The following is a 20,696-nucleotide window of genomic DNA, read 5'->3' as shown; positions in this document are numbered from 1 at the left end:
ATCTAATTCCCTGCCTGTAAGAGTGTAGTGGCGTCCTCGAGATTAAAATATACTTCAGTCCCTAGAGAATGGGGAATATGACACAGGGAACAAGGCAGCACAGCCCCCTCTTTTTATTAAATAATTTGGACCCCAGGGGAGGAAGTCCCTTGATCCGAATATGTCTCGGGAGGGGACTGTATGTCCCCTCCCCATATTATATAAATCAGGTCCCAGGAGATGGGGTCTTCATTGCCAGAAATGGCTTGAGGAATGGGTCCAAGCAGCCCAAGGCATTTCTGGGGGATATTTTTTTTTTTTTTAAATAGGCACAAATTATTTTATCATATACAAAAAAGCCCTTGTTGTATATCACACATCAACTCAGAATTTAAGGGGTTCTTCTTTTTAATTCGGGGGAAGGTCTAGTACCTACTTATTAACCCACATGGGTGTGTATTTAAAGGTAAAAGTAGGTCATGTCCTAAAGTTGATTCTTATAAGTGTAAGAATGAAAAATGTGTGTTTAGTAAGTGCCTCTGGTAAGCTAAGGAGCAATTGGCAGGTGCCCACCAACTTTTTTACTTTCTCATCATCGCCACGTTCTCAAAAAGGAACGAAAACCAACACCCAAAGCTGTGTAGGAAAGAAATGTACGTGCCCTAAAAACTATTAACTGTGTATGCTACAAATCTAAACATATTCTTTAATGGCAAGAACTGCTTGGCAGGTATGATCAATTTCCTTTATTAAAGGAAAGGCAAATGTGTATATGAAAGAATGAGATATATGTGTGTGTGTGAGAGTGTATGTGCGCATACTTGTGTGGGTATACATACAGGCATGATTTCTATTTATGCTAGTAAATTTAACAATAAGAGTACCTAATAGTAATTTTTTTCAAAAAACAAAGTTCACAGACACAGCCCTCACTCTTTAATAGTATCAGGCTGGAAGTCTGTAGAAGTTCAGGAGCTTAGTAACACCCGACATTCTCCAAATGCAATTGCTCACCAGCTTCCAAACCAAATAGTGGAAGGAATGGCAAAACAATTGTGTTACCCAAGCCAAAATATGTAGACATGGCAAAGGGCACTGCCTCAAAGAACTATCCTGTTCTAGAGACCAACCATACTTGTTTAATGTTAAACTTTACGAGACACATAAAAAAGACTGCCCATGAGACTTCCTTGAACACCCCAGTGATGAGGCCAGCATCACCTCCTGACCGTTAATTTTCAGTCTCTTTGGACATATTTGTTTAAAGTATAAGAATGTAGCAGAGAAATGTGCAGGGCATTTCATGCTACAGAGTTTTGTGAAAAAGTTGTTTTGTTAACTCGAGTGAATAATATCTACAGAACAAAGGTTAGAAGATATTTATTAAACTAAACAAGAACATATAGAATTTCTTTCACAAAATTTAGGCCTGAAGGTTTTTTCCAACTCTTTCAGCAGACAAGTTCTAAATAGTCCTAAGACTTTCACAAACATATTTATTTGATGCAATAGAATTGTGGAAAACATTGCAAAACTTTTACAAAGTACAGCGGAAATCACAGCCCTGGCACCTTCACAATAATATCCCTCAACATTCGCGGGAGAGAAGGTGGTGTGTCCAAAAAATTAAAGAGTACCTTGGACAGTAAAATCTCGAGAAAAACAAATGCTGTTTTTATTACTCAGTTGTAAGCATGCTGAGAACAACATCTTTTTGACAGCAAGTATTATAGGGCTGCTTTCAGATAGTTGCATAACAAACACGCGTAAGTGGTCTATGGCCTTAAAAACTCATGTTGATCTGCAGTTATCCCACAATCTTATGGAAGACTTGGGTGAACTGGGTTTGTTTGAAAATTACTTTGATGTGACCATTAAAGGTCACATCAAAGTAAAAATTCCTAAGGTGTTATTTTCTGTTGTAAAGAAACTGACTGGTGCAAATTCTTCTCCCCCTCCTCCAGCTCTTGATGCCACCCAGTGTCAGTCCTTAGCGGATTACTTTATAAACAAAGTGGATCTTATTTACGATCATTTCTCTCCACCTTCTGATACCACTTTTTCCGCCCCTAATACGATCCAGGAATTGGTGAACACCACCACTGATGCAGCAATTACCACCTGGCAGCCTCTAGACGCTACCTCCTTTGTGTCCTGTCTAAACAGTGTGCGATCTGGTTCCCCACTGGATGTGCTCCCGGCCAAAATATTAAAACAATTGGATCCCCTTACTCACCCCATTTTCATCAAATTACTAAATACTTCCTTGAGCGAGGCCCAGGTCCCCCAATCTTGGAAACATGCCATGGTGGTACCTCTACTTAAAAAATTGGGTGCTGATTCTTCCAACCCTGCCAACTTCCGCCCGATATCTTTGCTGCCAATCTTCTCGAAGATATTGGAGAGACACATAAATTCCCAGCTTTCTAAACTGGTCGAAAACACCGCTTTTCTCCATCCTTCTCAGTCGGGCTTTCGGCCTAGGCATTCAACTGAGACAGCGCTCCTGGGGGTAACGGAGAGTTTGAGGCACGGTGTCGACCAAGGTAACACCATGGCGCTCATCCTGTTGGATTTGAGCGCAGCGTTCGACACCGTGCCACATTCCATCCTCATTAACTCTCTGAAGTCTCTAGGTGTAGGTGGCCAGGCCTTGGCCTGGCTGGTGTCTTTCCTCAATGACCGAAGTTTCCAAGTGTTCTCTCCTAAAGCAGCTTCCACCATTTGTCCATCTACCCGAGGCGTTCCCCAAGGCTCAATCCTCAGTCCCCTTTTATTTAATATTTACGTTAAACCCTTGGCATCCATTGTTGAACAGGCCGGGCTTACCCTGTTTTCCTACGCAGATGACACCCAGATTGTCTTCTCCCTATCAGGCAGAGACGAGAACAACATCTCCGCACTCAAGTCAGGCCTCACTCTTGTGGCTGACTGGATGCGGAGAAACTGTCTCAAACTGAACGGGAGAAGACCGAGGTGGTCATCTTGGGTCGGAATAAACATCTTTGGGGTCCCCACCATTGGCCCATCGAACTGGGCACTGCGCCTACTCCCTCCATCGCAGTTCGTAACCTGGGTGTCATTATCGACGACAGGTTAACTATGAGACAACAGGCCACTAAGGTTGCGGCCATCTGTTTTTCAACGCTGCGGTGGCTCCATAAGATCTTCTGGATGCTTCCACTATCCTCCCGCAGAACCGTGGTCCAGGCACTTGTAACATCTCGCCTGGACTATGGCAACATCCTTTACTTGGGCACAGATAAAGCCACCTTACATGTATTGCAGGTAGTGCAAAATGCGGCGGCGCGCCTGCTAAAAAACATCCCCAGACGCACTTTAGCTGGGGCCTCCTTATGTGACCTTCATTGGTTGAGTATCCCTGAACGTATCAAATTTAAGGCATTATGCTATATGTTCAAGGTCAAACAGGGTAGTGCCCCAGCCTACCTCCAAAGGCTGATAACACCCTACAGACCCCTACGTCCACTTAGGTCATCGGACATGGGTAATTTCACTATGCCAAGGTGGAAGCTAACAAAAATGGGAGGTCGTTCCTTCTCTACTCGGGGCCCCAAATATTGGAACTCCCTCCCACTGGACCTAAAACTTGAGACAAACTTGTTCCGCTTCCGCAAGACTTTGAAGACATTGCTTTTTACTCAACGCGCCCAATAGTCTGCTATGGCTCTAGCCAGGTGAAGCTGCCTCCTTCTTCTACAGTCTATCCCTAGCGCCGGGAAACCCACTGTGGGTAGCTGCGCGCGGTATAAGCTTAAATAAATAAAAAATAAAATAAATTAAAGTTCTCTAATATAGCAGGTTGTGGTTGTACATCATGTCTAGACAGCATTTAAGAACTAAGACTGTGTTTGTTGTACACCATGGCAAGCATTTCAATCCCGTAATCAACATATATGTGAAATGTATCTGTCCACAAAGTGACCATATTTATAACACAAAGTGTAATCACCAGTGTGACATGCACTGTAAAATGTTTCAGTCGGACAGTTGTACACCAGACCTAAGTCACAAATTCAGCGGTGGTGAGTACCAGGTGGAGCAGTATTTCCTAGATCGATATGCTATAGTTAACGGTGTGCTGACCACTTTTGAATAAAACAGGTGTTTTTATTATGGCTGTTCCCACTGCTGTGACGTACATGAGTATAATAGTCTGTTGGGTAGCCTCTTTGAGCAGCTGTACCTCTGGACCTCGTTAAAGGCACATTATAACAAGAACCATGGTATTGTTGTGAGATCCTTGTGGGAGCATGTGCGGCTAAGTATTGTAAGATCAAAAGAAGAGCTTATGTGTTTTACCAGAAGCAAGGAATTGCCGGAGCCTAATGAGCCCTTTGATGCCTTGCTTGGGGGTTGTAATAATGGTAATAAGTCTGCATTGGTAGTCAACAGATACACTACTATGATTACACAAGTCTGTATCCTTATATAAACAGGATGAAACAATGCCTGCTAGGACATGCATACATCATTTATTAAGATTTTAATGACCACAGTGAGTACTTCTGTCTAGTTAAATGTCTAGTGTACCCACCAGGAAGGACATGTGCTAAAAGCAAGCAGGCCAGCAAATGAACACATATTGATATGGAACGGGCAATCACAAGTACTGGGTATAGAATAGAGGTACAGGAGCCTTAGAGAAAGTTAACAAGATTCAAAGGATACATGTGATATAGCACTTTAAGCAGCCGTATCGGGTGGAAACTTGTGAAGCACACAGAAGATGTGTTTGATATCCTGACATCAGTTGGAACATTTGGGGTCCGCTACACGGTAAGACTGGGCCTTAAGGAAAAACAAGACATAGCAACTGGATGCTGTAATGAAAAACATACTAAACCATATAGATTTAACAGCCCACATCAAAGCCAGGTTATACTCAACAGTTCACATCCCTTTTTAAGCTAATTTTGATAAGGGTCGGAGGAGGAAATAAGCTAACTGTATATACTTCAGACTCTGAAACACCACAGCCACCATCCACTAAATCATTTTTACCAACCTCAGACCCTTTGGTTGAACTGTTGTTGAATAAAATGTCACGAGAAAAATACACTGCCTCATCTAATAAGAAAGGAGACTTTGTTCACAAAGGACAACTCAGCAAAGGATCTAAAATGTATGACCTACTCTTTGGCATCAGACGCCCCTAGAATCTAACACGGTGGAAAACTCTTAGAGGCTGGGAAAGTTTTATGCAGGCATTTGTGAAACAAACATATATTCTTCCATTATAGGTAACAATTAGGGGTTGGCAGAAAACTAAGCTCTGCCAGCATAGTGGATAAAGCCAGTGTTAGAATCGGTGGTCGCTAGTTAGCAGAGGTATACACTTCTGACAAATAGGGACCCACCTCCTCTAGTCAGGGCAAGGGGTGCCCACCTCACCCCTTGCACACACTCAGATAACCCCTGCTCACCCCCTTGGTAGCTTGGCAGAGCAGACAGGCTTATCTAAGCATTTATGACCATATACAGTAATAAAGTGAATACACTCAAATGGACACTACACAGTGGTATTATAAAAATACGGATGTTTATATAAGGCTTAGCACAAGACCAAATAACGACAAAAATATACCACAATCTTAATAAATACTCTTGGAAGGAAAAATAATAGTTCAAGCGAAGTTTCTTCTTAGTAAACAGTCTTTAGCAACAAAAGCAACTCTTCTTCTTTAAAGCACAGTTCTTGGCAACAAGGTAACCCCCGCAGCAGTCACACGCCGTCGAAGCAAAGTTATTCCAAAGGTTCGGTGTCGACCGCGAGGAGCTCTACGTTGAGCTCGAAGTCGAGACAGACCCCTCCAACACAGTACCTTTGAAAATGAAGCGCACGATGATCCTCGGTGTCAAGAGGTGTCGGACTGGAGCAGCGCTCACGGTAGCGAAGCAGGATACAGCGGCGGCGTTGATGTCGTCGTTGCAAGAGTGAGCAGCGCTCACGGCTTCGAGAGGGCTTCGTTGTCGAGGCGATCGGTAGCAGCGTCGCTACTGGCGTTGATCGGGCCCGGCGGCCGGCGTCGAAGGTGCGGGACACTGGAGCTTCACTCACGATGTCGAGCTGGATTCAGCTGCGTCCGTCGACGTCGAGATTGCTGGTTTCTTTAGAGGTGCTGGACTTCCACGTTCCAGCAACAGGCACTTTTAGCAGATGGTGAAGTCCTTTAGCCCTGTGACTTCAACAGGAGGCTGGCACTCTTCCAGCCCTTGGAGATTTTCTCGGCAAAGTTCGAGAGTACACACTCAGTTCCTCTCTCCTTGTTCATTGGCAAAAATAAAGAAGCAATGCAGGATTCCCCCCAGCAAACAGCACACTAGCAGAAGGGGTAGGCAAGTCATTGGATCAGCAGGCTTCTTGTACTTGGTACAGGTTTCCTTGTCAGAAGTGATCTAAGGTCTTTTTTTCAGGGGTCCTTCTCTTATACCCCTTTTCCGCTTTGATCCCTTTGTCTGTGCCGGGAGATTTCCCCCATCCTGGGTTTGTTGTGGGTGTTGCCAGGCCGAGGCACCTGGCCTATTCACTGAGCGGTGCAGAGTCTTCAGCCGCCCAGCAGGAGGCGGGCCAGTATTTTCACTGGCAGGTACAGGGCCATCCATCGCCCGGCAGGAGGTGGAGCCAGTATTGTGTCAGGCAGAGCAGGCTATCAGGAACTACTCTCCCCTCACTCAAAGAGCAAATGTCTCATTCGCCCCATACTGACTCATTCAGACCTCTGGAGCCACTCAGCTCCTGTCACACACACCAAACCAGCAGAGACCGGTAGACAGTTAGACAAGGAACTAGCCACTTTCTAAAAGGGCTAGTTCCAAACACAGAATCTAAAAACCATCCACCCTACAGGATGCATTATTAAATTCTGAGTTCAGGGATACCAAACTCGACATTGTACTATGCTCTCCGAGCCCGCTAGGATTATATTGTGTAATAATTCCGTCAGCCCATTCTAACCTATGGAGAGCAGGTAGCCTTACAATAGTGAAAAACGAAGATGGCTGTAATTTACTATTAGGACATGTCACACACATCAGGGCTTGTCCTACCTTATCCTTACAATGCACCCTGCCCTCTGGCTTACCATAGGGGTGACTGATATGAAGTTAAAGGAAGGCTGGGGGACTGGCAAGTAGGTGCACTTGCGCAGTCCGCATGACAGTACCAGACTGCACGCAGGTTCTGCAATGGCAGACCTTAGACATACTTTTACGAGGCCGCTTCTGTGGGTGGCTCAATCAGTGCTGCAAGCCCACTAGCAGGATTTGTATTTACACGCCCTGGCACTCCGAGTGCACGCTACTAGGGACTGACAGTAAACCAAATAAGCCAAACATGTAATCCAATCAATGCATACATTTAACATCAGGAGCACTTGCACTGTGGCACTGATCAGCAGCGGCACGGTGCCCAAAGCAATATTCCAGCAAAAACATTGTAAACAGAGGAGGCGAACAGATAAAATGGAGGAGAGACTCATGCCAATGATGCCAGGTCTAACAGCCAGCCACCCCTGCTCCACGGCCCAGTCTCTGTTTCTGAAAGCAGCCAGGCCGGGGAGAGCCTCCTCGGGCCCCAGTGGATGCAGCACGAGCCTCGGGCCCGGTCCCAGCTTCCGTACCCTAGCCAGGCTGGGGAGAGCCTCCCCGGGCCCCAGTGGATCCCCGTCCCCAGTGCCCGGACCCTTGGCTGGCTTGCAGGATGGGGGGCTCCTCCCGCACCCAGGGGCCCACCGCACGCAGCACAAGCCCCGGGCCCGGTCCCAGTTTCCGAACCTAGCCAGGCCGGGGAGAGCCTCCCTTAGCCCCAGTTGACTCCCGTCCCCAGCGCCCGGACCCTCGGCTGGCTTGCAGGACGGAGGCCTCCTGCACCTCAGGGCCCACCGGACGCAGCACAAGCCCCGGGCCCGGTCCCAGCTTCTGAAACCTAGCCAGGCTGGGGAGAGCCTCTCTGGGCCCCGGTGGACCCCCGTCACCAGCACCCGGACCTTCAGCTGGCTCCTAGGACAGGGGGATCCCGCAGCCTGGGACCCTGGAACCAGGCCTGGTCCTAGCTTCCAAAGCCTAGCCAGGCTGGGGAGAGCCATCCTGCGCCCCTGCGGACCCCCATCACCAGTGCACGCAGATCCTCGACTGGATTTCAGGACAGGGGTCTCCCACAGCCTGTGACCCTGGGACGCAGCACGAGCCCCAGGCCGGGTCCCAGATTCTTAACCCTAGCCAGGTCGGGGAGAGCCTCCCTGAGCCCCGGAAGACCCCCATCACATCGCACGGACCCTCAGCTGGCTTCCAGGATGGGGGGCTCCCGCAGCCTGGGACGCAGCGCGTGCCCCGGGCCCGGTCCTAGCTTCTGAACCCTAGCCAGGCTGGGGAGAACCTCCCCGGGCCCCAGTGGACCCCCGTCACCAGCGCCCAGACCCTCGGCTGGCTTTCAGGATGGGGGCTCCCGCAGCCTGGGACCCTGGGATGCAGCTCGATCCCCTTGTAGTGGGGGCTTACAGAACTTTGGGGAGGGGCAAAAGTTAAAGTTAGCCCAGCCACCAGCCCGCATGGCCATCTGGTCACTCAGCCCGGAGGGCTATCCGGTCACCCAGCCCACAGGGCCATCTGCCCACAGGCCAACTGGTCGCCCCGCCCGTAGGGCCATCTAGTCGCCCGCCCTGCAGGGCCATCTGGTCGCCCGCTCTGCAGGGCCATCTGGTTATGCAGCCAGGCAACCAGATGGCTCGGGACCGCTCAGTGCCCAGGTGGCCTGGGAGGGTGCCGTACACAGTCACCCTTGCAGTCCAGCGAGGTTCACTGGGCGCACTGAGGCAGCTACTCAGGAGGCTCCTTCTCCTGGCTGGCTGCTGCTTGCCCCCCTGCCTGACTTACCCGGAACAGCGGGAAGGGAAGGCCCAGTCGGCCCAGGCCATCTGGTCACCCTGCCGACCCGCAAGGGATGATGGCCCCCATCCCCGCACCACGGTGAGACAGGGACAGGAGGGGGAGGCCCCTGTGCCGGAGGGCATGTGGTGGAGGCGGCCTCCCACAGGCCCGTGTTACCCCCTCCGCGTTCCTCTCACCGGCCCCGCGGCAGAGGGACCCACCCCTGGGTGTGGTGGAGGAGGGCGTCCGCAGGCACCCACGCACGGAGAGACAAAAGCTTGGCTCAGAGGATGACGTTCAATAGATCGCAGCGAGCTAGCTGCTATGCTATTTACAAAACCCTGACAACAACTGATGACAACAAATGATTTAGCACCGGTTGCCCCACAAACATGCAGTGCACTAAGGGCAATGGAGGCGGCCCCCTTCCGTCCACGCTCTATGCACCTCCCCCCCCCCCCCCGAGAAAGGCCGGCTATTCCAGGCCAACCGAGGCTCCACGGCACTGTGGTATCGTTACTGTTCAGGGGCATTCTAAATTAGAAGCGTTCAGTCATAATCCCACAGATGGTAGCTTCAACTGCGGTTCCTCTTGTACTGAGCAGGATTAGTATTGAAACAACACATCATCAGTAGGGTAAAACTAACCTGTCTCACGACGGTCTAAACCCAGCTCACGTTCCCTATTAGTGGGTGAACAATATCAAAAAGCTTGTTGAATTCTGCTTCACAATGATAGGAAGAGCCGACATCAAAGGATCAAAAAGCGACGTAGCTATGAACGCTTGGCTGCCACAAGTGAGTTATCCCTGTGGTAACTTTTCTGACACCTCCTGCTTGAAACCCAAAAAGTCAGAAGGATCGTGATGCCCCGCTTTCACGGTCTGTATTTATACTGAAAATCGAGATCAAGCGAGCTTTTGCCCTTCTGCTCTGCGGCAGGTTTCTGTCCTCCCTGAGCTCGCCTTAGGAAACCTGCATTATCGTTTGACAGGTGTACCGCCCCAGTCAAACTCCCCACCTGCCACTGTCCTCGGAGCAGGTCGTGCTCGGCAGGCACCGGGCGCTTGGAGCCAGAAGCGAGAGCCCCACGGGGCTCGCCCTCCCGCCTCACTGGGTAAGTGAAAAAACGATAAGAGTAGTGGTATTTCACCGGCGGCGCGAAAGCCTCCCACTTATCCTACACCTCTCATTATTATTATTATTAGTGTATTTTATAAAGCGCGCAGCTACCCCAGAGGGGTGTCCCGGTGCTGATTGAGTAAAAACGGTCGTCCAAGGCAAAGGCCTAGAGGCAGAATAGGAAAGTTTTTAAGGATCGGCGGAATTCAGGTTCTGATTTACTCATTCGAAGATTCAGAGGCAGCTTATTCCATCTTTGGGTAGCACATACCTCAAAGGTTTTGCCCCCCGATCGAGCTTTTTTAAATCGGGGAGTAGCCAGAAGCAGTTTGGAATTAGATCGAAGAGCTCTTGACTTGCTGTAAGGGCGAAGAATAGATCTCAAATGGGCTGGGCCTTTGCCTTTTGTTGTCCGGTAGGCCAGCGTAATTGCTTTAAAATCAATTCTTTTAGGCACGGGAAGCCAGTGCAATTCCCGAAGATAGGGAGAGATGTGCTGCCTGCGGGGAAGACCACCGATCAGGCGCGCCGCGGCCTTTTGTACCATCTGTAATTTTTGGCACAGGCCTGCTGATAGGCCCAAATATAATCCGTTAGCATAATCCAGATGCGAGATTATAAGCGCATGCGCTACCGTTTTTTCGGTTTGGACAGGGTAGGTAGTTTATACATTTTTTTAGAATTCTAATCTTAGAAAAACATGCTGCAGATACTGTTTGGACCTGACTTCCGAAAGATAACTGGGAGTCCCATCGGACCCCCAGGTTTCTGACCGATTCTTTCGGGATAGGAGCCTGGCTCAGGTCCTCCGGCCACCAGAGATTGGAATTTAATGGGGATGGTTGGTTGAAAAAGAGCACCTCAGTTTTATTTGCATTCAATATGAGGAAATTAAGGTCCATCCATTTGGCGATGTTACTTAGGCAAGTTTTCAGAGGGTCAAAAGTGAGGGGTTTGGCTCATCAAATGTAAAGAGCAGCTGAATGTCATCGGCATAAGATGTTGTTTTAATGCCCGAGTGGGAAATCATTTCAGCTAGAGGGGTAAAGTACACATTAAATAGGAGGGGGCTTAATGAGGAGCCCTGAGGCACACCCCATTTAAGTGGCCTGACTGAGGAAATAAAGGGAGGGGTATGGGCCTGTTGCTTTCGGTCCGATAGGAACGAGCCTATCCATTTGAGGATAGGTGCTCAGTCTGTTCAGCAGGATGGGATGAGAGACGGTGTCGAATGCTGCCGATAAATCCAGCAGCACCAACACCGCCCTCGAACTCCGGTCACGTGTCCAGCCCACAGAGTCCGCCATTTCTATTAAGGCTGACTCTGTGCTGTAACCTGGATGAAAGCCATGTTGTGAGTCGTGGAAGAGAGCATGGTTCTCAATAAAGCTAGCGATTTGCTGGTGAGCTAGTCTTTCCAAAATCTTGGCTGGAGCTGGAAAGAGAGAAATTGGCCTATAGTTCATCGGGTTCTCTGGATCAGCATTGGCTTTCTTTAGGATCGGGACAAGGTATGCATGTTTCCATGAATCCGGATAAATGCCAGAGCTCAGGGAGGCATTCCATATGGGATTGAGAAGGGGGTTCAAAAAGGCTGCTAACGCTTTGTATTGTTTTGCCGGCCAGGGATCCCTAGGGGATCCTGACTTGCATCTGAGTAATTCCCTCAGGGAGGTATCTTCGGATATTTCCGAGAATTCAGAGAATTCAGTAAAAACTGGACCTGAGGAGTTGTGATCCATCTGTAACTCCTTAGTGCCAGGAATGTCCCTGGGTAGAAAAGAAGCATATATGAGGGCGATTTTCTCCTCAAAAAACTCGGAAAGCTGAGTACAGAGTGTTTGAGAAACTGGCTGGTGTCGATTCAGAGCTTGGGGGTCGGTAAACGATCTTACAATTGAAAAAAATTCTCTGGGGGCATTGCTGGCCTTATCAATTTTGTCAGGTAGAAAGCTTCTTTTTTGCTTTATTATCAGCTTCCGATACTCTTTCAGGGCAGTACGATACTCAAGTTTACTTTCTGTTGAGTATCCTAGTCTCCAGCGCCTCTCCAGAACTTTACAGGCAGATTTTTTCTGTCTCAGTTCGTGCGAGTAGCAGGGGGCTGCGGGTGAGGACCTGAATGTTTTAATTGGCCTAAGAGGGGCCAGCGACTCGATTGCCTCACCCAACCAGTCATTAAGGTTGGAGATGCTCGAGTCCAGGTCAGAGGCGAGAGGAGGACGAGCATCTTTTAAGTGCTCTTGAAGTGCTCATGTCTCTTCACATTGCCAGACTAGAGTCAAGCTCAACAGGCCTTCTTTCCCTGCTGATCCTGCCCCCGTTCCCTTGGCTGTGGTTTTGCTAGGTAGTAGGTAGGGACAGTGGGAATTGCGTTCATCCATTCATGCGCGTCACTAATTAGATGATGAGACATTTGTCTATTTCTGTACCACCTCGCAGTGGCTCATTGTGGGTTATTATGCTGCCCATCAGCGTCAATTCGGTTTTGCTTCCAACAATACAATATTCTTTCACTACTGAGTACAGCCACACTGAACGCTGTCCTCACTGGAACTGTGATCACGTATAGGCCAGAGATAGTACACCCTGCAGTACTATTCCAACAATTTATAATTGTCTACGAACAGTCCTGAGAAATTAAAATATGATTAGCAGGACATCAATAATCAATGTGTGATAAATATGTGTATGAGAATATTTGAGATCTATTCATCATTCAAGACATTTCAATAAGTATGATGTACACAACTATATTTAAATTGTTATAAGCACACATTTATAAAAATACACATCTACAAATTTGCACAACTAACTAGAAAAAGCACATCTATAAAATTCACATCTATACTAAATCTTGTGTCAACTATAAACCTATATGTTAAAACAATATGCTTTATAAGGGTGACATGTGTGCTGCAAGAAAGTGTACATCTCAGTATAAGCTTGATACTCAATTGTCCATGAATACTTGGCACATTTTAAGAGTGTCCATTAAAGTAGTCAGGGAAACATTTTTCTTGAATGGGAATGACATTTGCAGACCTAAATCATCAAGAACAACATCATTACATTGGGGCCAAATACCACGACATCCAATGATAAAGCCATGAAATTTTAGTGTTGCATTTTGTGAGATCTTTGATTTGCTGTGACAGATCCTGACAGTATTTCACTTTACTCTCACACGCTAATTCAAGGGAATTCTGAGAGTTTTCATAACGAATTGAAACATCAATCACTACAGCTGTACCATTTTTGGTAAACACTACATCTGGTTTTTGTAGTTCTCCTTGATTATTCGTAACATGAGGTTCCCTATATGCCATCCAACCACACCATTTTGCTCTATCAATGAGCAATTCCAGTATTTTGTTATGTCTTTTTATCCTAATGTCCTTAGTTTTAGTACATGCGCCTGAAATATGAGAAATTGTTTCGCAAACATCATTACAATACCTACATGTAGCAAATTTACGGTTCCTTCCCCTATTGATGGTTTCTCTAGTATATAAAACATTTGCTCTTAACATCAGCGCAGCTATGTACTGTTTTCTTTCTTTTTGTTATGCTTGCTGATCCAGAAGTTTGAGGTTGGATTACTTGCTAAGTATCATAGTTACTCCCACCGTTTACCCGCGCTTCATTGAATTTCTTCACTTTGACTTTCAGAGCACTGGGCAGAAATCACATTGCGTCAACACCCGCCTCGGGCCTTCACGATGCTTTGTTTTAATTAAACAGTCGTATTCCCCTGGTCGCGCAGGTTCTAAGTCAGCTGCTAGGCGCCAGCCGAGGCAGAATGCCGGACCCGTGCCTCCTGGGAGGGGGCACGGGGAGAGGCGACCACCGCAGCTGGGGCGATCCAGAGTCGCCGGCGCCTCGTCCAGCCACGGCGCGCGCCCAGTCCCGCTTCACTCTCTAGCCTGACTGACCCAGCCCTGAGAGCCAATCCTTATCCCAAAGTTTTGGATCTGACTTGCCGACTTCTCTTACCTACATTGTTCCAACATGCCAGAGGCTGTTCACCTTGAAGACCTGCTGCGGATATGGGTACGGCCCGGCGCGAGATTTACACCATCTCCCCCGGATTTTCAAGGACCAGCGCAGCGAGAGCTCACCGGACGCCGCCGGAACCGCAGTGCTTTCCAAGGCTCGGGCCCCTCTCTCGGAGCGAACCCATTCCAGGGCGCCTTGCCCTTCACAAAGAAAAGAGAACTCTCCCTGGGGCTCCCACCGGCTTCTCCGGGATCGTTTGCGTTACCGCACTGCACGCCGCGAGGGCACCCGCCTCCGCCACTGGTTTGGGGATCTGAACCCGACTCCCTTTTGAACGGCTGAGGGCAACAGAGGCCATCACATGTCCCTTCCGAACGGCGCTTGTCCATCTCTTAGGACCGACTGACCCATGTTCAACTGCTGTTCACATGGAACGCTTCTCCACTTCGGCCTTCAAAGTTCTCGTTTGAATATTTGCTACTACCACCAAGATCTGCCCCAGCGGTGGCTCCACCCGGGCCCTCACCCCGGGCTTCCGTGTTCACCGGCCCTCCTACTCATCGCGGCTTAGCCCCCGCAGCTCTCAGCACCGGCGACGGCCGGTTATGGGCCCAACGCTCCAGCACTATCCATTTTAAGGGCTAGTTGATTCGGTTGGTGAGTTGATACACACTCCTTAGCAGATTCCAACTTCCATGGCCACCGTCCTTCTGTCTATATCAACCAACACCTTTTCTGGGGTCTGATGAGCGTCGGCATCTGGCGCCTTAACCAGGCGTTCGGTTCATCCCGCAGCACCAGTTCTGCTTACCAAAAGTGGCCCACTAGCACTCACATTCTATGTCCAGCTCCACACCAGCGAGCAAGGCTTCTTACCCTTTTAAAGTTTGAGAATAGGTTGAGATCGTTTCAGCCCCAAGACCTCTAATCATTCGCTTTAACAGATAAAACTGGGGCTCTGAGCGCCAGCTATCCTGAGGGAAACTTGGGAGGGAAACAGCTACTAAATGGTTCGATTAGTCTTTCGCCCCTATACCCAGGTTGGATGACCGATTTGCACCTCAGGACCGCTACAGTCCGCCACCAGAGTTTCCTCTGGCTTCGCCCTACCCAGGCATAGTTCACCATCTTTTGTGTCCTATCACACACGCTCATGCTCCACCTCGCCGACAGAGTGGACGAGACGTGCCAATGGTGCGCCCCACGCTACAGACCTCCACCAGAGTTTCCTCTGGCTTTGCCCTACCCAGGCATAGTTCACCATATTTTGTGTCCTATCACACATGCTCATGCTCCACCTCGCCGACAGAGCGGGCGAGATGGGCCGGTGGTGTGCCCACCGCTGGAAGCGCTGCGGGATGCCACCTCAACCGGCGTGCGCCAGCCCTCACCTTCATTGTGCCACAGGGTTTCGCTCGGCACTCTGACTCACGCACGTGTTGGACTCCTTGGTCTGTGTTTCAAGACGGGTCGGGTGGGTAACCAACATCACCGCAGACCCCTGGTGTGGCCTTCTCCGCCCGATGGACAATGCGGTCGGGGCACACTGAGAACAGTCCGCCCCAGTCGACAGTCGCGCTGAGAGCAGGGGCCCGTCCCCATTCAACCGCCCCTGCACGCCCAGAGGGGTGCCCAGGAGAGGGCGCGGAGGCAGTCAAATCTCCCTCTGCCCCACGGACATGGCGAAGCTGCTGCCAGGGGGGCTGTAACACCGTCCTTCGGAGCAGAGGGCCACCTGCCACCCCGAAGCCTTCCCAGCCGACCCGGAGCCGGTCCCGGCACACCACCACGGAGGAAATGCAACCTGCGGGGCCGGGTAGGACCCGGGCGTTGGTCCCGCGGAGGGAATCTGGAACTCCCGGGCCACCGACCTTCCTGCCATTTTGAATCCTCCGGGCAGACTGCACGGACCCCACTTGTTTACCTCTTGAACTCTCTCTTGAAAGGTCTTTTCAAATTTCCCTTATGGTACTTGGCTATCGGTCTCGTGCCCGTATTTAGCCTTAGATCGAGTTTTGGTCTGCATTCCCAAGCAACCCGACTCCGAGAAGACCCGATACCGGCTCGATCACACTTGGGCCCCCTGAGCGGCACCGGGGAGTTGTCTTCTGTTGGCCACATGTCGGCCGGGGGCTGCTACCGGCCTAACACCATCCGCAGAGTGAGCCTCGATCACACTTGGGCCACCTCAGCGGCGCCGGGGAGTCGTCTTCTGTTGGCCAATTTCCCGCGCCCGTTGCCGGGTGGGGATCTGACGCCGGGCTCTTCCCTCTTCACTCGCCGTTACTGGGGGAATCCTGGTTAGTTTCTTTTCCTCCGCTTAGTAATATGCTTAAATTCTGCAGGTCGCAACGTCTGATCTGAGGTCATAGTCGGAAGAATACCGCTGGAGCGTCGAAGGCGGTTGCCGGGGCAGGCCAGGCCACTGCCAGAGCAGGGGCCTGGCGTCCCGGCAGCACCCGCCCTCTTTCCCCGGATCGGATCTGGAAGGGGATTTGCCCTTCTCAAGAAGCCGACCGCGAAGCTGGGCACCCGAGGCGCGTGCACATGGGCAGTCAGTGGAACACCACCGACAGCCACCCGCGGCACGCAGGCAGGCACCCCGGGATGGGCCTGTGACAGACCGGTCGCCAGAACCCTTTCTCGGAGACCAGGCGAGCCGGCGGCATACCTCCATGGCATACCTCCATGGCCCCAGCCGCGTTTGAGGATCGAGCGACCCTCAGACAGGCATAACCCCGGGAGGAACCCGGGGCCGCAAGGTGCGTTCGAAGTGTCGATGATCAATGTGTCCTGAAATTCACACTAATTCTTGCAGCTAGCTGCGTTCTTCGTCGAACCGTGAGCCGAGTGATCCACCGCCAAGAGTCACAGGCAACTTTTTGAAAACGAACATCCACCTGAGGGCGCAGGAGAAGAAGGAGGAAGGCAACCCCGTCCATCCGCGGGCAAGACAGCCCGGGCACCCCGTTCAAGGCTTCCTCTCTGGGAGTCGGACTGCACCGTTGGGAAAAAAGATAGGGGGCTCCCAGTGTGACGGGAGCAAGCGGCCCCGTGGCCGCCGGTCCCTCCAAGGGTAAACAGGAAGAACCGCATGAGTCTTCAAACCCCTCGGCCCGGCCGCACAAGACCGGGTCGAACCGGGTACCTGGCACCGAGGGAGGGTTGCTCCACCTGCACGTCAGCCATCAGTCGCCAGGCAGCCCCAAGCCGTGCCGGTGGCCTGGGCAAAGGGTAGGGTGGGCAGGCGATCAGCCCACCCTACCCTTTGCCCAGGTCGGAAGAGCTGAAAGGGAAGAGCCAGGCGGCTCCCCATCCTGCACGCCTCCCACCACAGGTACTCGCCCCTTCTCTTCCAGGCCGCACCGCCGCATGAGAAGGGCCGCTCCTCAGTCACCTGGAACCCGAACAGGCCGGGACTTGGATGCGGGAGGGCCCAGCCCGCACCAGGGCCTTTCGAGGGAGGGGTGGTACCAGTCCGAGGATTTACTGCCATTCGGTTTCCCCCCACCTGAGGGGGGGATCGTGCCGGGTGAACTTGGTTTCCGTCACAGAGAGGGGCAGGGGACAGGGGCCACCCCCATTCCCGGTCTCCCGCGCATCAGTCAGGCCCTCCCTGGGGGGGGGGAAGAGGCCCGACCAAAGTCCCGGTCCTCACCTCAGCGCCCCAGGGACGTGCGATCGGCTAGAGGTTATCTAGAGTCACCAAAGCGGCCGGGCGGCCCCGGATTAGTCTTGGTATGATAAATGCACGCATCCCAGAAGGTCAGCGCTCATCGACATGTATTAGCTCTAGAATTACCACAGTTATCCAAGTAACAGATAGAGCGATCAAAGGAACCATAACTGATTTAATGAGCCATTCGCAGTTTCACTGTACTGGCCGTGTGTACTTACACATGCATGGCTTAATCTTTGCGACAAGCATATGCTACTGGCAGGATCAACCAGGTAGCCGCACCTGATGACTGGGTGGGAGCCGCATGCCCATCTCTCCGACCGGCAACCTTCACGCACCCCTCAATCTCTTGGGAGCCTGCCAGGGGAAGGTGCCCAATCGCTGGGGCGGGAGGGGTCGCTGGAGGGGTGTGGAGAGGTGCGGTTGCAAGGGCACCGGCATGCCCAGCCGTCTCCCCCGGGAGGGAGAGGCAGGCAAAGGCGCAGCCTGAGTAAAGAGGTAGGGGTGCCGGAGCCTGGCGGCAGCGGCATTCCTTGGAACGGACGTTCTGAGCTGCTGTGGAAATGTGCTGTAATTATCAACAAAACAAAATGCCAGTACTGCTCAATGAGTTCAAATGATTTCTGCAAGACAATGAACACAACACTGTCCTGCAAAGACTAGCCGTTCAGTCTGAAATAAATCTTGAAACCAATTTATTTATTCAAGTTTCTTTGGATACTTTTTTGGAATTCAAATATGATTAACAATCAGTTATAATCTCACAATGATATTTACAAGGGGAGCTCCTATTTACTACTTGTATATACAAATATGTACAAGACAAAGGTGTAAAAGAAAAAAGATTTTTGGGTGAAAGAAAGCCACAAGCATTCGTTTTAGATTCATCCACTACCAATCTGTGTCACATTCATACCAAACATATATAGTGCAATGGAGAAACAAAGAAAAGAAAAGAAGTTTGTGTGTGTACGTGTCCCTTACCTAGTTATTTATATCTTTTGAGTCAGGTGGGGGCACCTACTATATAGTCAATCAGTCACAAATATTGTTTAGTACATAAAAAAAGCCATCATAATTTATTCAAAATTAAACAAAACATCCATGAAGGTATGATTGGCCTAATAGAACAAACAACCAAACAAGGGGTCGACGCGTTTCAAATCCCCCAAATTGCGGGGATTATCCTCAGGACCACAGATGGAATTAATCTGAAAAAACAAGAATAACCATTCTTACTACCAAGCACAAACTAAGCAGTCTTCAAACTTAATATTCAGTCTTTCCCAACACTCAAACATTACCAGTCTGTCTTCAAGTTATCTGTGTTGGCTCTGCGAAATTTGACAGAAAAGAGGTAATCAATGAAAACATGCACTCTTTCTGGGCATCTTGAGTCAACAGGGGGGAGGCCAAAATTACATGGTACTCCCTTTTTGAAGATGGTCAAGATCTTATATCTCTTATCGTTTTATATTCCATAGATTGAAGAACCAGCTGGAAATGTAGCTGTAAACATGTTTTAATATCCATATATGTGAGACCTTATGTTCCGGTAAACACATGTTGAATATTTACCTTAGTTGTTCTCTTAATGTCACAAAGTTAGGAATCTGGAAAAAAAAAGAACAGCAACTGGTATAAAATTCGTATTTTTATCACTGTGGAACCGATATTCATTTTATTGTAGCGGGAATTCCGTTCTCCTACAGAACTGTGCATAGATATTCGGAACCTCAGTGAATTAGGGTGCCCCAAAACTCACCTCAGTAGCCAAAATCCCCTTACCGAGCTAGCTACAGTGTCTCATTGGTCAGTATGACTTCCCAATGATTAGGCAGACCAGAACATGAACTTAGAATACCTCTGGTATCGTGGAACACATGAACACTCTTTCGTTATGCAATCATTTCAAACCAGAACGTGGAGTAAAAGAGGACACGTACATATTTGAAATATTTATTTACTAATGCAAGGTTCTCAAACGCAGTATCTTAGATAATACAAGCAAACATATAATTACAAGCAAAGTTATCAGCATAGTTAATAGTCCATAAAATGCGAAAGGTGACAGCATGCTAATAATATGCTGAAATGAATAGGAGTTAGCAACACCTAATTCTCACCCTCCCTAACTAGCATAGAATAATATTATCTATCAAGGTCTCATTGGGTTTTAGCATACCTCAAAATCTCAGTGGCAGAGGATCACATCATCTTCCACCATCTCTCTGCATGCGAAGCACCATCAAGTGTGTTACGTGTGCTCTCAGCAAAGCAATATAAAACGTGCGTAAAGCCAGATCTTGGCAGCAGCTGCATTCATGTTATGTCTAGAAAGGTGCGAAGATCAGACCTTACAACAACACTGTGTCGAGTCATCCTAGGAAACTTCAGCACTCACTGTGCAGACATATTTTACCAAACAAAGCTGATATCAGAGCAATAACATATTATTCTCATGTAAATCACACCACTCTTCTAGGTTGAAAGCTAAAATAACAATTATGTGTTGTGTGCAAAAGCAGCCAAAGGAAAAATTGCGTTTAAACACTTTAATAAGCTCATGCTAACTTAACACGGTATATTGGTAAGCAGTATCTATATGACACCCCCCCAATGATCCGAGCACGGACAAAATAAAGAATGTAGCCATGTCGCTGGAATTTCTAAGACCAGAATAGGGCACTTCATGAAAACAGAGTTCAATAATAACTAGTCAGGTAAATTTGTAAAAAATTTGCAAAAAAATAAAAGTTTAGTATTACTCAAGTCAATAGGTCTGGGTGCGGCAATTTTTTTTTTTAAATATGAAGAGGCTATCATCCAAAGTCTTGAATGTTTTTTTAGGACAGGACTGAATACGCAAAATATGCAGCAACAGCCTCCAGCATGATATCACTGTCATCATCCGAAAACAGTTCAGCCATCCAATTCATTAGTGGGAAAGAACATACATGCTCCTCCAGCACCGGAGCCTCTAGCATCATCAGAGGACAACTCGGTGGGTTCTCAATATAGCTCTGTG

General features: G+C 49.3%; 1 non-coding gene and 1 pseudogene across 1 annotated transcript; both read right to left on the bottom strand.

Annotated features, from left to right (window-relative positions):
- Window positions 1-12,304: 12,304 nt before the first annotated feature.
- LOC147709772 (28S ribosomal RNA) lies at window positions 12,305-16,335 on the bottom strand (annotated as a pseudogene).
- A 370-nt stretch (window positions 16,336-16,705) lies between these two features.
- On the bottom strand, window positions 16,706-16,859 carry LOC147709771 (5.8S ribosomal RNA). Its single transcript, XR_015296952.1, has one exon. It is a non-coding gene; the product is annotated as a 5.8S ribosomal RNA (ribosomal RNA).
- Window positions 16,860-20,696: the final 3,837 nt, after the last annotated feature.

Source organism: Lissotriton vulgaris, chromosome 6, assembly GCF_964263255.1.
Source record: "Lissotriton vulgaris chromosome 6, aLisVul1.2, whole genome shotgun sequence".
Taxonomy (NCBI): Eukaryota; Metazoa; Chordata; class Amphibia; order Caudata; family Salamandridae; genus Lissotriton; species Lissotriton vulgaris.
Note: the sequence above shows the minus strand (reverse complement) of the source record. Positions and strands in the feature narration are given on the sequence as shown.